Source organism: Lolium perenne, chromosome 4 (genome assembly GCF_019359855.2).
Source record: "Lolium perenne isolate Kyuss_39 chromosome 4, Kyuss_2.0, whole genome shotgun sequence".
NCBI classification, from domain to species: Eukaryota; Viridiplantae; Streptophyta; class Magnoliopsida; order Poales; family Poaceae; genus Lolium; species Lolium perenne.
This window is the reverse complement of record NC_067247.2, coordinates 61,497,969-61,510,184: the sequence shown is the minus strand read 5'-3', so window position 1 is coordinate 61,510,184 and position 12,216 is coordinate 61,497,969. Positions and strand designations below refer to the sequence as shown.

The 12,216-nt window shown below is 42.2% G+C and overlaps 1 pseudogene; it reads left to right on the top strand.

Annotated features, from left to right (window-relative positions):
• The first annotated feature begins 10,705 nt into the window (after positions 1–10,705).
• Positions 10,706–11,846, top strand: LOC127346831 (probable trehalose-phosphate phosphatase 7; annotated as a pseudogene).
• Positions 11,847–12,216: the final 370 nt, after the last annotated feature.

The following is a 12,216-nucleotide window of genomic DNA, read 5'->3' as shown; positions in this document are numbered from 1 at the left end:
TGAGGATGTGAATTCAGAGCGCGGTGAGGCCGAGGCGGCTCCTAAGCTTGACCGAGACCTTGGTCTGGCGGCGGCCATGCTAGCCCAGCCCGGCCAGCATGTCCTATGTTGGCGCGGTGACGCTTCCAGCGTATTCAACTCCCTCGTCAATGTGGTGGAAACCCTAGGACTAGCTCGCTTGTCTAGGTAGCCGCAGCAGCGCGATGATGTCTCACTCCTTTGTAGATGTTGCCATGGTCACTACAAAAAGAACCCCTGTATAGCAATACATACTCAGCAACGCCCTGAGCATTCGTTGTAAAAATTTACCCTAGATACATATGTATGCGTTGCAAGTCACATTTGTTGTCCATTATACAATTTTTCCAATGGAGTGCTAAAAGAAAATGAGCCCAGCCCACTAATCACGACCCCCCTTTTGTTCTTTAACTCCACCTGCCACGAACGCACGCCCCCCACCCTGCAGTTCCTTGCCTCCCTAAACCTAGCCGCCTCCATCCACTCCCCGCCGCGATTCGTGCCTCCCTCGCCGGCGGCCGGTGACTGGCTCACCAAGGACCATCCACGCACTTCGCTCGTCGCTGTCTCTAGCTACGTCGAGCGCAGCGGCATCGTGAATCACGATCCCTCTCTGTTCTCTCCCATGCACTGGGCTAGTGCGATGCGATAGCCGGTTTGGGAGTATATGGTGAGAAATTCGAGTGTACTTGAATCTGTAATCTTTCAATTTTGAATTATTTGTTTGGTCGCAGGTAGGATTTCAGAACGAGCTATCTATGAATGAATCTCCCGAAGCTTTCTTTGTCCTGTCATCACTGCATGCTCTCCCGGCCGCGCTTGATGAAGGCGCCCCTGGGTACCCTCCACTGCTTCTGTTCATGTGTTTGGATCCCCCTTCACCAAGGCTGATCTCTCCACCGAACCTTCTCCGTACAGATCCCTCTTCTGCACACTCCTGGAAGGTTTCTGCTCTGCCCTCTAAGGCTATTTCTTGCATGCGGGAGTAAATTGCTTCTTGTGTTTCATATATGAAGTAAGACGGGCTTTATGGGTTAAGATTTTTAGGACTTTGATAGGCACAAGTGTGAGATCAAGATTCGTTCATAATTTGGTTAGAATCTGCCAATCTAGCTTAGCGATTAAAACTGAATCCCTGAATCCCAAGATGCATCGTCTGATGTATGTTGTATGTTTTTTTATCCTAGTTCGAGGAGATCTCCAATTGAAACTTTTTTTACTTTGCCGTGTCTGTTGTATTTTTTAAGAATGATAAACATATTTCTCTTCAATTTTACAGTCGGCTTCATCTATTTGGTACAACAAATAGAATGTGTTAGATGGGAGTTCAGAGCTGCATTATGTGGTAAACCTTGTCCTGGTAAACTATAAATTTAGCATTGAGCTATTATTCGTGGACAGGGCTTAAAATCAGACTAACCTAATTCTTGTTGCTTGTAACATTTATTCCAGGGAGTTAAACTGAGGTCTAGTTTTTAACCAGAATTATATACGCATGAAGTTATCCTCTTCTTTCAATGGTTGTTCAGTAGCCGTGACAAGTTGAGCGAAAAATATAAACTTTTGCTTGTCTACAAATTCGAATTTATTTAATGTGACTACGTAACTTTATTGTATGCACCTTGACAATTTACAAGACTGGGGTTACTATATGCATATAGAATAGGAACTTGCAGGTTGATATATTCTACATAACTGAGGTTGACAACGTGATGTACCTGGCTCATGATGGCTCATGATGTAACGCTATTTTGATTCCTTCTAACTTGTTCTGCTTCATCGGCTGTGCTTGCTCTACTCCTTCTCCTGCATGCTTGTCTTGCTCTGCTTCTTCTCCTTCACACTAACAGCTGTTTTTTTTGCTTTACTGTATTAGGTAAGTGTTGTTTGTTATAAATACGTCTACATGTATTTCAAAACGTTTGCTCATCTGGTTTGATATAACAGATCAGTACTGGTGGTAGATGAGAACTAGTCCTTGGAGAATTCTCTTTGAAGGTTGCTGCGGGACTCATGTTGTAAGCTTTTTTTTACATATGTGGTTGTATGAATATTTTTTGCAAGGTGATGTGCATGTTCCCATTTTCCTGGAATGTATGAGGAATTGATGCACTTTTATTTTCTGGTCATGCAGTCTTAGAAGCTAATATTACTAATATGTTTTACATTTAAAATCTAGTCATCTATTGTTCAATCGGGTAAGTTCACTTCCTCTATTTCCTTCAATTCCCTGTTCAACGAAAAACTAGCCTTATGTGTTGTTTCCTCTACGAAATTGCCGTGGTAAGCCTTAATCTTTTATGTTGGTTTGATAGTTAGTGTTGAAATTTGAGTAGTGTATAGATAATTTACCACATTACAACTTATCCACTGATTTTCTGTGGCAAATGTTCTCACTGGTTCAGTTGGAGTACCCATTAGTCAATACTACTTAGGATCCCTTCTTATATTGTTTTAATATGTTCGTAATGCTTACCTAGACTCCCGTTTTGGCAAGGGGCAACTCGTTTTCCACTCTTTATTCATTAGTATGTAATTATCATATATACATAAATGATAATGCTCGGTGGTTGTTTTTCCTGATTTTAGTTCGCTTTTTCCTATAACATATGTAATCGTAGGCTACAAGTGCTAAAATAACTAGCAGTCATTTTATCTCTGCCATCTAATATGAAAGATGTTAGGCACCACTGTTTCAGATGGTAAAATATACCTAGCAGCCATGTTAATTGCTACCGTTTTTGACATTGTGAATTCTTGTAAGCTTTGGGCTACTCGATTGTCTATAATGCTACCAGCTGTGTTACTATATATAATCATATTGATGTTCACTGAGCTGCTCTAAGGTCAGAAAGGAACTTAGGTTTTTTCCACATAGATTCTAAAATTGGCACTTTGTCTTTGCAGGCCCAAAAGATCAGCAAAGACTACTATATTCAAATATCAGCAATGTATGTTAGAAGGCAGGACATCCGAAGGAATATATTTATAGGACTAGTTAGAATATCATATTTTGAAGCAAGAATGTTATAGTTGAATGCAAGGAGGACAATGTTGTTGGTGCTAGATAATCTACTTCACATCTCTGCATCTTTAGTTATCTCGTAGGAGGAAAGTGACGTTGTAAAAAAAATATTTGTATAATGTACCACGTGGATGGTGTTCCTCTTGTAATTAATGCAAAGGTTTTATTGAAATATATCATATGTTTCTCATCTCTATAAATAGTTATACCGATTTTCCCACATCATGTATGTCTTCAAAGCATGCCATATACCCAATTCAATATATTTTTGCAATTAAATTAATATTATGGATGTTCTATGTGGACTGTAGCTTGCAAGGGTTCGCAGTATTTAATTGTTAAAATTAATATTATTCATGTTATAAATTCAATCGGGCAATGCAACCACCAACGTATGTAAGTGTTGTCTACCCTTAATTCTATGCGTTGCAGCTTAGCAACGCCGTTGTTACCAATGGATCTATATGCGTTGCAATATACCCTTGCAACACCTAAAAACGCAACGCATTATTATCCGTTGGTAAACACGCTAGCAACGCCAATATTGGCATTTAGATACAGATAGATGCGTTGCTGTAGGAGGGGTCCTGTTGTAGTGGGTGTTTAGTGTTGCGTGGTTTATGAAATGAGCTGGTGGGGTGATGTCGGACTCCTAGGGCATCAATTTCAGAGGGCGCAATGTACTACATGTGGTACCATGGAGGTCAACCCTTCACTCAGATCTGGTCCATCCTAGTGTCTCCCACTTGTTGGAACTGGGTCCTGTCTGTGACCTATATTTGTCGGAGGCGCGAGATCGTCAAAGCGGTCATGTGGTAGTGGTGGGTCTCAGATGCTATGTCGTTGGTGGCCAGCTATTGAAGCTCAGTGCTCCTTATCCTCGTAGTATGGCTAGATGTTGGTAGGAAGGAGCTTGTGCGGGGTTGGTTGTGGCATTGCAACTACTAGTGTTATTGTTGTTGTTGTTGTTGTTGTTGTTGTTGTTGTTGTTGTTGTTGTTGTTGTTGTTGTTGTTGTTGTTGTTGTTGTTGTTATCATCGGTATTGTGATCATTATGGATCGGATGTTGTTTGCTTCCATGGACCTAATTTTCCCTTATAAACTGAGTAATTAATCGTCTTTGAAATGCATTTTTTGTCAAAAGTATATATCCTTGATGTTGTCAGAAAGAATGAGATGAGAAAATGACTTCCACGTAGGGAATAAAGCAATGTCGTGCTCAACTCCAACAAGTGAACTTCAACCTCCACTGCCTACAAAACCGGAAAAAAGTGCAGAACATCTGAGGATATATAACTCTGACGACCACCCTAGGTAGTAGAGAATTTTCTATATAATTTTTATATTTTGATTGTATAGTACCATATAGTTTATCATATCTTTTTTACCATTTCACTCTAGATTTTGTCGAATGAACTCCATTTAATTAATGATTATACATACACTTGATAAGATAGCATAATTCCAACCACATGATAGATAGTTGGAATTAATGATCGAAATGAGACAATGCCACATTAATTTCATGACATAGTCCAAACCTAGTACTTGAAGATAAGAAAGAAAAACAAGAGAAACACACCCTAAAACTATGTTTTTCAAATCGACCTCTTGTTCCTGCAATTTTGCAATCTGCAAGCTCGTCTCTTTGAACTGAACCATGTGATGCTTGTTGTGAATCTACCGGAGAGGGCAAGTACTTCAACCTCAATCATAGCTCGGATTAGCTCTTCTAGCCATAAGAAGTACTCGTACTACAAAAATATGAATACTTATTTCGAACCAAAATAAATCTTCATATTGACACGTGGCACGAGGAAAAGCTGAATAAGTTGCTCAGAAATTACCTTCATCTCCGCCCTAAAATGGTCGAATGTGAATATCGACCTTTCAGGGTTCTTAAAGGTGTGCGACACCTTGAAACGAGTTGCATCTCGAGCTGCCTACAACACTGCTAGAACCCTAGCCGTCGGCGCTGGACACACCACTGACAGTGGAGAAGGAGCAGAGAATGAGTCGTGGCTAGATGGATACGAGCATGAGTTGCCAACGTGTGTGTATAAGATTTTTAAATGATCGAGCCGGCAAGACATGCCGGAGGACTCGGCAAAAGTTCCAAGCGTATGCATTCGTTGGCAGAAAAAAGAGCCGTCGGCGAGGAAAATAGTCAGCGGTAACGCATAACAGTGTTGGCATATTCTGACAGGTATTACTAGGGAACCATCAGACACAGAGGCCTGTGAGAGATGACCATCCATTTTGGGGATTGCTGACAGAACCTTTTCTGACAGGCACTACCAAAAATGTCGCCCATCAGCGACGCACTCCGAGCCAACCTTCAGGCGTGCAAAAAAGTCACCTGAAAAGGATTTCTTAGGGCACGTTTGAGATACCTCGTCAGGAAATTGTTTTGTACTAGTGTTTGGTGTTTCCGACGAGCGATGATCGTGATCACTGACCAATTTATAAGCACTCATGTTCAACCTCTTTTTTGTATTCCGCGCCACCGCGCCATCAAGAAGATTAACGGTCAAAGCCACATGATTTTCTTCTGTCTTTATTTCTCGCAATTTTAGTCATCTCATGTTTGACGTCCTATCCTCTTCGGCTTTGTGCTTCTATTTTTGGATTCACTTTGCAGATTTGTGCTTATTAATTAAAGTTTGCGAGGTAATATGTGTAGATTTTATATGTGTGATGTACGAATATAGTGATCAAATTTTATGTAACTGGGTACAAAGTTTTCCATGGCATCCAGAACTCGATGCCGAATGCAAATTTGATGAATCTCTAGGTTTAATACTCCCTCTATCCCAAAATAGGATGCCCATAATATTTGGATAAAGTTGAACTTCTTAAAGTTTGATCAACTATACTGAAAAAAAATCAACATTTATAATCCCAAATTTATATTTTTGGAACCATCATGAAATAAATTTTCACATTATGTGCATTCAAATTTTAGATGTTGATATTTTTTTTTGTATATAGTTATTCAAAATTTTGAAATTTTTACTTTTACTGAAAAGTATAGATATCCTAATTTAGGAAGGAGGGAGTAGTATACTAATGCATGATAAAAAAAGGTTCTAAAGGGCATCATGCCAATTGGATGGAATTGATTTATTTCTCACTTATTTAATGTCGGGCCCTAGATGCACATGCTTTGTCCTAGTAACCAAGTGTGCTATATTAGTATAATAAAAAAAGTAGTCTTCTATATTAGTATAATAAAAAAATTCTCAAATAATATAATTTTTTAATTCATATTTGATAACATCGTACATTGATATAGCCAGCTTGGTTGCCTTATAACAACTGCTCCCACTGTCCATAACTACCGTGCATTATGGGTTTGGTCAAAGTCAAACATTATAAAGTATAACCAATCACATATTTAAAAATACCAACATCTATAATATCAAATGTATATAATACAAAAATATATCTTATGATAATGTATTTCTAGTGGGCCGTGTTTAATGGTTCCAATTGTAGTAGTGGAGAAATTACTCCTACAGTATTTGCTTGCTAAGACTAAGAAAATTTATAAATCGTCTCACAGTTACTTCATGTACCACTAATTTTAAATGCATGAGAAAAGAGAGAAAGAAAGTATGCATTAAGAAAAAGTGGATAATAAATGAGTAGACCTTTAATTTCTACTAACAATCTAAAAAAGCTCTCAGTTCTTCTTATAATCCTGAATAAAGTAAGTAGCACGTGCTATTTAGTGCACACATGGCCCGTGAGTATTCAATCGGAAATCTTCTGAATACCCCAGCAGAATGCAGGGTAGGGCCACACGCAAGCGTGTCCACTGTGCAGATGGTCTTCCATATCTGGATCTCACATCGAACAGAGGCTAGCTGTGCTTATAGCGTGCAACTCGTTGCCAAAATGGAGAATACACCTAGCGGCATGCACATACGCCAGCTCCTACTGTCCAGGGCTGGTCCTGAGATTTCACGGACCCAGGGCGAAACGAAAACCTAGGGCCCTAAAAGTCTGAAACCGAAAAGTGTATTTGGCACATGAGCACCAGTGCTCCTAATTTTTAAAAATTAATTTTTTTGGATTTGAAAAAATATGAAATTAAATATCCACATACATATAAACATTATGAAGGTACGGTAGAAATTTTGAAGAAAAATATGTTATATTTTAAGCTATAAAAAAAGACAAATTTCTGACAAACATATACCTCTATACGTAGCCGCAAATTTGTTATTTTCCTGTAGCTAAAAATACAATGCAATTTCTACCGAAACTTTGCATGATTATTCAGAATATGTGTATGTATTCATGGAATAAATGTGATGATTTTTTGAAATGCAGAAATTCAGTTTTTAAATATTTTAAAAACTGAGAGCACTGGTGCTCATGTGCACCAAATTTGCATCCCACTTTCCCCCCTCTTCAATATAAATAACATTTTTGTCTCTTTATTGTTTAAAAAAATATGTATTCCTAGATAAAAAAATTACTAATGATGGTGTGTAAATAATTTACGTACTCTCTTTACTTTAAAATGTTGTCGCAGATTTTTTTAAATCTAGATATATCTAGACGTAATTAGATACATCAAAATTTAGACAACTAGATAGATCAAAATTTAGGTAAATCTACGACGCCCTTTTTGGTACCGAGAATATATGTTTATATGATGATCTACTTTTTGAGACAATGCTAATTTTATTTTCAAAGTCAATAGCCATAGTAGTTTACGGACCCCAAAGTCATGTGGCAGATTAACTAGCCAAGTATGAGAACCTACATCATCATATAGAGATTATTTAGCAGGCCCACCTAGTGCTTCTTTTGACTCTAGTTTATCATGCCAGAAACAGAATTATGCACTTCAAAATTTGATTGACTTTTAGATCGTGACTTCTCAAATTGATCTGTGAGCGATGTGCGGAGTAATTACCTCAACATGCCCCACCCACTTAATCTCCTTATAGCTGGAAAAAGGCCTAAGCTGATCAAGGAAAAAAGCCCAACATGCCTAAAGAAAATAAGGATCGTCCAGCCCGTTAAACATAATAACGCTTCGTCCAGTCGTCCTCCTCTCCCGCACGAGAGAAACACTCTAACATGTTCTAATGGTGCTGCCAGATGAACCTCTTCGACCCCGCTGCCTACACAGGTTTCTCAGATTTCTGCCTCCAACGCAACTGCACCTATGAAGAGGCCACCATCAACACGGCCATCGCCTGGAACATCTGGAAGCGCAGAAACGCCCTAACTTTCAATGGTGTCTCTGAGCACCTGCTTTCAGTTTCCCGCAGATGTATTGAAGATGTTAGACTATGGGCTTATAGATGTACCACCCCCTCCTCCACCTCCTTTCTTAATTCCTGGTGTAATGGTTATGATCCTTCCTGAGCCTCCTCTCCCCTAGTTTTTGCTCCTCTGCTCTCCCTCAATACTTGTAAAAGCAAACCCTGTATGACCGTTTCAGTTGGTATAAAGTTGTTCAGGCTGGCGTAAGCCCGCCGTAGTCCAGGTCAAAAAAAAACCTCCAACGCTGCTGCATATGCCTTAGCTTGCAGGAACTTTGGGGCCCCTTGAGTTTGGGGGCCCGGGGCGACCGCCCCGCCTGCCCCCCCCCCCCCCCCCTCAAGGCCGGGCCTGCTACTGTCGCCCATCCAAAGGTTGGACTCGTCAGCGCTTTTGCTTCACCCTGGTCCCTAGGCGAGATGCAACCGAGTTACGTAAGTTGATACGAGTATGTGAATGACAACGGGCATCGCGGTGCATGCACCAACGACGCTATCGGCAACACAACGCCATGTACGTTATGTTCACATCTAAAGATGGCAATGGGTAGGGTATGGGCAGGGTAGAGCAATACCATACCCATGCCCGTATAGTTAATGGGTACAAACTTCCACCCATATTCGTACGCACGGGTATAAAATTTTATCCATACCCATACTCGGCCCACTGTGGAATTAGCCTCGTGTTTTTGCCGTACAACTTGCTAAAGTGAAAGCAAGCAGGCGTATCGCGTACCTACACCTGAGGCCGACAAGATATGTATGCACTGCTAGGAAAAATGCTTATAGATGGAAATAGATTTAGTGGCGTATTTAAAAATGTGTGCTTCACAAAAAATATTTCTATGACGCATCTCCACAGAATTGTAGGATTTTTTTGGCGTATTTTTTTCAAAATTTTATAAATTTTTTTAACTCCAATTTTTTTGATTTTTTGAATTTCTTTTTAAAAAATTTAACTTAAGAGGGTTGATATGATACTAGTAGCAATAAAAATTGTAGTAGCATAAGGGTAGCTCAATTAAATAGAACTTAGAAGTTATGCGTGCTTAGGTTGGAGGATGGATGACCTAGCGGGAAGTTCTCATTTTAATATAATTTGTGATATGTTTGCAGTGTTTCTAGTTATTCAAAAAATTCAAATATTTAGGTTTTTCCTGATTTTCAATTTTTTTTTTGAGAATTCCGTGAAGCATATGGTGGATATGCGCTTCTGTGGCTCATATAGATATGCGCCACAGAAAAAAATAGTGGCGTAACTTCTGTAACGTATGGAATATGCACCATAAAAAGTAAAAAAATGTGCGCCACAGATTTGCACTTTCCTACTAGTGGTGGTTGCAACGTGAGTCGGCGATGAGCAAGTAGACCACTAAACCAGAGGCACTCCCACACTGTGGCATCTCTCTAGTGGCCTCCGGTGGTTTCCTCTAGTGGAGTCAGTGGTGTGCGATTTTTCGGAAGAGAAGTCTTTCCCTGGTGGAAGCTCTAGCTTTCGATCACCAGTTGAACACTTCAGGTTTGTCCCGAAGATGAGATGTACCTTCTGATTTCCGCTTTGGAAGATCATGATCGGAGTATCTAATTCATCGGTTTGGCCGTGGCCTAGGAGCGACGATTGAAGTCTGAAGAGCGCCTAATCCTAGGCCTACGAGTTCCAGTGCGAACTATTTTCGGTGGATTTTTCAGTAGGACACTTCATCATGTTCGAAGTGCACATTTTCCACCAGTCATGCAATATCTCTCCCCAATGCAGAACCACCTGTGTTCCTATACAACCTCTAATCGAATCGTTTACTCGGCTTAATCAGCACACTCACAGACAAGTAACATGATCGCACGCATGTGAGTACACGATACGATGCATACACCGTGGTCTCTCTCACGCGATTTACACAAAAATAACCCTTTGTTACAACTATAGCACAGTCTGATCCTCCGGGCAAACTATTTCACCCATCTAACCCTTTTGTGTGGCGCCCCTCCCATGGGCGCCACTCTCCCAGTCGACGTGGCGCCCTCGACGCTGAGCTGGTGCGCCGATCCGACGTGGCAGGATGTGTGGCGCCCGTGGGAGGGGCGCCACACTACTCTTTATATATAATGTCTGTCTAGAGATGACAGAAGACTGTGGTAGCTCAATTGGATGAAGCCTTTCCTTCCCAATCCTAGGTCATGAGTTCAAACCTTCGCATCACCCGAATTTATTTTTATTTTTAAAAATTATGCTAGACATTGTAGTATGTTTAAAACATGAAATCTAGCCTCGTACTGTTTTGTAGAGTTTTTTTTATCTCCTCGTACTGTGGGCATTGCGGCGACGGCGTGCCTTTGCCCGGGGCCTTTGTTCCCGTACCCGCCGCCGCGAGCCGGGGCAGGGATGGCCGTGCGCCGCAAGTGCCTACGGGCGGCGCAGGCGGAGCTCGGCGCGGGGCTGGTCGAGTCCATGCGGGCGTCTTCGCCCACGCACGCCAAGGCCGCCGGCGTCGACGAGGAGCACGCCGCCTCGATGGTCCGTTCACTGCATGCCGCTTTCTAGTGTTTATACCGATAGAATCTTGCACTATCTTCTTGGTTTTACATGTCTCGCTAACACAACGAATCATCTATATGTGCGCGTGCAGGCGAGGCACCCATCGGCGCTTGGCAAGTTCGAGGAGATCGTGGCGGCGTCCAAGGGGAAGCAGATCGTCATGTTCCTCGACTACGACGGCACGCTGTCGCCCATCGTCAATGACCCCGACGCCGCCTTCATGAGCGACACGGTGAGCCTGCCAATTAACTATGTCTCCTCTCCCCTGTCACACTCTGCTCCCTAACTTCAGTTACCATGCACCTCTGCTCATCTGCGCGCACGTTATTAACTTCCAACGATGAACGAACCTGCAGATGCGGATGGCAAGGCGCAGCGTCGCCAAGCAGTTCCGACGGCGATCGTCAGCGGCCGGTGCCGCGACAAGGTGTTCGAGTTCGTCAAGCTGGCGGAGCTGTACTACGCCGGCAGCCACGGCATGGACATCAAGGGCCCGGCCAAATCCTCCGCCGGACACGCAAAGTCCAACTCCAAGGTGAGCTAATCCTCCTCGATCTCCCCCATGACATGCATCGTCCTTCGAGCATGGGCGCTGAGTCAGTTTTATTCGCACGAATAGTCTGACATGATCACAAGCTAAAGCCATATACCTTTTGTCTTGCAGGCTAAAGGAGTTCTGTTTCAGCCAGCAAGCGAGTTCATGCCCATGATCGAGCAGGTACGCATCTTGGCTTCGACCTCACAACCACATCATCGACCCTAGCTAGCTACCCAAACTGTTCGCCTGTTTACATCAGCTGTTCTTAAATTCTGCTACTCGATTTGTTCCTTCAATTTCCTAAACACGATGATAATGATGGCGCGTGCTTGTTGCAGGGTTGGGCAGCGGTGGCGGAGACGGTGAAGTCCGTGGTGCGGGAGTACCCGAAGCAAGAGAAGATAAACATGCAATTCTAGTTTATTCAGTTTGCAAGCAAGAGATGATAAAAAAAACTCTACAAAACAGTACGAGGCTAGATTTCATGTTTTAAACATACTACAATGTCTAGCATAATTTTTAAAAATAAAAATAAATTCAGGTGGTGTGGAGGTTCGAACTCATGACCTAGGATTGGGAAGCAAAGGCTTCATCCAACTGAGCTACCACATTCTTCTGTCATCTCTAGACAGACATTATATATAAAGAGTAGTGTGGCGTCCCTCCTATGGGCGCCACACATCCTGCCACGTCGGATCGGCGCACCAGCTTAGCGTCGAAGGCGCCACGTCGGCTGGGAGAGTGGCGCCGCAGGCACGGGCGCCACACTGCCATGTGTGGCGCCCATGTGAGGGGCGCCACACAAAAGGGTTAGATGAGT